The sequence below is a fragment of the Equus caballus genome, unplaced genomic scaffold (assembly GCF_041296265.1).
Source record: "Equus caballus isolate H_3958 breed thoroughbred unplaced genomic scaffold, TB-T2T haplotype1-0000016, whole genome shotgun sequence".
Taxonomy (NCBI): Eukaryota; Metazoa; Chordata; class Mammalia; order Perissodactyla; family Equidae; genus Equus; species Equus caballus.
Window position 1 is genome coordinate 8,491,050 of NW_027222391.1, and position 4,860 is coordinate 8,495,909.

A 4,860-nucleotide genomic window follows, 5' to 3' on the forward strand; every position below is an offset into this window, starting at 1 on the left:
TCTTTGCATTATTTCTCTTAGCACAGTGCCAGCAAGAACATGTTGCCAGAAATGGCAGGATTTCCTTTGTTCTCGTGACTGAATAACATTTTATTTTTGTTTATATACCACATCTTTATTTATGCATTTGTTGACAAACAGGTCTTTTCTGTTTCTTGAATACTGTGATTATTACCAAAATAAACATAGAGATATGGATAAATCTTTGAAATTCTATTTTCATTTCCTTTGGAAGTATATCCAGAAGAGGAAGTGCTGGACCCTATGGTAGTTCTAATTTTAATTTCTTCATAAACTTCCACCTTGCTTTCCATTGTGGCTATACCAGCTCATATTTCCACCAGTGGTGCACAATGGCTCCTTTTTCTCATCATCCTCTCTTGTTATCTTTTTGATGAGAGCCATTGTGACATTTATGAGGTGATAGCCCATTGAGGTTCTGATTTGCATTTCACTGATGCGTAATGATGTTGAGCACCATTTTATGCACCTATTTTTCATTTTTATTTTTCTTTGGAAAAATGCTATTAAATTCCTTTGCCCACTTTTTCATAAGATTGCTTTTTTATTATTGAATTCTATGTGTTACTTACATATTTTTGATGTTAACTACTTATCAGATATGTGGTTTGAAAATATTATTCCCATTCCTTAGGGTATATTTTCATTTTGTTGGTTGCTTCTTTGTCTTTTGCAGAATCATTTTAGTTTGATGTAGTTCCAAATACTAATATTTCTTTTTCTTACTTGTGAATTTGATGTCATATCCAAAAATATTACAAAAACCAAAGTGAAGAACATTTTGTCTATATTTTCTTCTATGAGTTTTGTGCTTTCAGTTCTTATATTTATGCCTTTAATCCATTTCAGTTAATTTTGTGAGTAATTTTTGCTTGTCAGGATCCAGTTTTCCCAACAGGATTTATTGAAGAAATTATCCTTTCCCCTGAGTATTTCTGGCTGTGTTGTCAAATATTAGTTTACCTTACATGTGAAATATAGTTTGTAATCAGGAAGTATGATGCCTCCAGCTTTGCTCCTGCTACTATATATCACAGTGGTATTTTGAGTCTTATGTGATTCTATGCAAATTTTCATTTTTAATCCATTTCTGTGAAAAATGCCATTGGAACTTTGATAGAGATTGCATTGTATTTATAATTGGCTTTTGGTAGTATGGACATATTAAAAATATTAATTTTTCTGATCCATGATGTCAGAACTTTTTCTGTTTATTTGTGGCTTCACATTTCTTTCACTAATGTCTTTTAAATGTTATTGTACAGATTGTTCAACTCTTTGGTTGAACTCATTCCAAAGTATTTTATTATTTTTGGTGCTCCTGTGAATGAGATTGTTTTCATTATATATTTTTCAGATAATTTATTATTAGAATATAAAAGCATAACTTATTTCCATGTTAATTTTTATCTTGAAACTTTATGGAATTTATTTATTAGATCTTACAGTTTTTCTGTGGAGTCTTCAGTGGACTTTTAGGATATTCTGTACATAAGATCATATTATATGCAAAGTCAACTTTACCTTCTTCCTTTGGATTGGGGCAACATTTTGTCCATTTTCTTGCCTAATGGCTCTGGCTAGGACTTCAAGATGGGTGATGGGGGTACTGTTGTCATATTCCCATTAATAGAAGGAAATGTGCCAAAGTTTCACCATTGAATATGATGTTAGCTGTGGGCTTCTTGTATGTGGCCTTTTACCATTTTTTAAATTTTATTGAAATATAATGGACATACAATACTGTATAAGTTGAAAGGTTACAGTATAATGACTTGGCCTATCTATATTGTGAATGATTACCACAGTGATTTTAGTTATGCAACACCTCTTATAGTTGTGATTGTTTTTGATGATTAGACCTGCTTTTGATGCATCCTGTAAATTTTATGTTGTGTTTTCATTTTCATCTGTCTCACAATACTCTTTTATTTCCCATTTAATTTTTTATCCATTTTTAGGAGAGTATTGCTTAATTTCCGTATATTTATGAAGTTTCCAGTTTTTCCCATTATTGATTTCTAATTTCATACCATTATGGTTAGCGATGGTACTTTGCATAATTTTGATATTTTTAATAAGCTAAGACTTATTTTGTGGCCTAACATCGAATCCATTCTTGAAAATATCCCATATACTCTTGAAAAAAATGTTTATTGCTCTGGATAAGATGTTCTGTATATATCTGTAAGGTCCATTTGGTCTTGAGTGTTGTCAAATCCATCATTTCTCTATTGATAGTTTGGATGATCTATCTTCTGCAGAGAGTGTGGTTCAGTGTTCAACTATTATTGTATTGCTATTTATCTGTCCTTTTACTTCTGTTAACGTTTGTTTAATATATTTTGGCTCTTCATTTTTAGGAGCATAACTATTTAGAATTGTTATTCTTAATGTGTCAATCTCTTTGTCATTATATAACATTCTCTGTCTCTTTTTACCATTTTTGTTTTAAAGTCTATTTGTCTAATAAAAGTATAGCTATCCCAAGTTATTATTTATACCATTGTTTGAAATAGCTTTTTCTATCCCATCTCTCTCAATATATGTGTGTTTTAAGTCTTTTTTGAATCTTTTATAGAGAGAATATAATTAAATATTGACTTTTTATCACTTCAGCTATTCTATGTGTTTGATTAGAGAATTTAATCTATGTATGTTTAAAGTAATTATTGACAAGTGTGATTTACTATTTTAATTATTTTATTTTTTTGGACAGTTTTGGAGATCCATTATTCCCTGCTTCTTATCGTTCAATGCCTTGAACCCACATTCCACAACAACAATACAGAGAACAGCAAACAACCCACCAAGAGACAGGCTATACCTCCTAATGTGGCAAGATCCCACTGCTACAAGGAGGACAACTTAGATCACCATTCCTGCAGGGGGGTCTCTCGTCAACATCTGGATGCACAAGATCTCCTGCTTGGCCTGTTGCAAGTCTTGTGATATGTCCCTTGCATTATCTGCTATATACATGCAACATTGCACCTCAATAACTGCACAGGTCTCCCCTTGTGCTGCAGTAAGAATGTCTAAAGCCATGTGGTTCTGCAGCACAACCTCCCAGGTCTGTTCTACTTCATCAGTTAAGAGAGACAGGGCCTAAGCAGTATGATTGAGGGCTTGGGCAGTGCACTCCACCAAGGCAGTCACCTGCCATTCCACAGCAATAGGCCCCACAGACAGACTACCAATAGCCAGGGTGTAAACCTACCAGGGCATTCATTTCTCCCAGTGATAGTGCCCTTTTACCTTCTCCCAATTGCTGGGGCAAACACCCAAGGTTCTCCTAACAGTAGCTGGGAGGTAGGGCCACCCCCACATACATCACCCTGTCCACCTGGCTGGGAGATAAGGCCATCCGTAACTATCACAGACTCGGAGACTGCTTGAGGGTATGCTGTCTGTTGGGACCGTCCCCACACAGGGATGGGCATTTCACCAATATTTGGGCCAGGACACTCGTTGGATCTTCTGACAACGCTCCTTGGGTATCCATGCTGCTATTACATCCCCCTTCTGTTGCTCTATGCACAGGGGCACAGATGTGCAGAGCACAACAGCCTCCCTGGGTAACCACCCATAGCCATCCCAGAGGCTCGGGGTCGCCCAGGGCAGTTTATGCCCACATTGTAAGTGCAGCTCTTGGTCAACCTGGGGCTGCTTTGGTCCCACTGAGCATCAGTGGGTCCCCAGGAATGCAGCCAACTGCAGTTCTCTCCTGAAGCAGACTGGATGTGCCACAGCAAGCCTTATGTCATGCTGGTAGGCAGTTCTGTGCACACCCAGCAGTTAGATACATTGGCCACCTTGGCATAGTTGCATGACCATTCCACAACACTCTTTTCCACACTCCATCTATGGGCAAAAGGACAAAGCAATGATAGGAACATCATGTCCTTTGGGCAGAATGCAGACTAGTCACTTATCCTGGGACAAGAGGGTGGCTACCAATGGGGGCATTCCTGGCTGTTGATGCAACAACTTTTGTGCCTGCAGAGGCACTGCAAGCACTAGCTCCACATGGAGAAGTACAGGGGAACTCATTATTGGCCAAATACAATCACATATGTCCCCTTCAGGATAGAACTAGCATTGGTCCGTGGCTGCCTGACAATTACCAGAAGGGGCCAAGTACTAGTCACTCATGGTGTGACATGTAAGTCTCATTGTTCCCCACATCCCCAGGGCGATAAAAGCACCAGCCACATGCAGTGAGGGGCTCTTATCTTCCAAGGCCACTCCCATTTTTGTACCTCCACCACGTTAAGGCACGTTGGGGCCAGCAAAAAATGTTTCCATTTTGGTCATAACCAGGCTTTAGTAACTTATCACTGGTTACCACTTGCAGCTGTATGGGGCCTGCTCTACAATACACCAATGTCTCTATGGTGGCTGGCCCTCCCTTTCGAGGTTTTTCATTTAAGACGATCGGCACCTGCCACAACCTAGCTGCCCAGCCTCGCAACGAGAGGGGCTGTACAGCTCTGCATAAGCTCTGCTTTAAAAGCCCATTATACCTTTCTATCATCCCGGCAGCAGCCGGGTTGTAAGAGTATGGAAAAGCCATTGAATGTCCATGGTACTGACCCACCGTTGAACTTGTCCTGTAAAGTGTGTCCCCTTGTCAGTCTCTATGACTAAGGGTCGACCATAAAGGGCACAGAGTACCTGCAGGACCTGAATTGTCCACGTCTCATCTTTGGCCACACAGGGCCATGCAGAGTAAACCAGTGTCTGTATCAACAGCTGACAAGGCATACACAGCACCTTTGGTCTTTGGTAATGGTCTGACATAGTCCACCTGACAGTGGACCAAGGGCACACACCCTC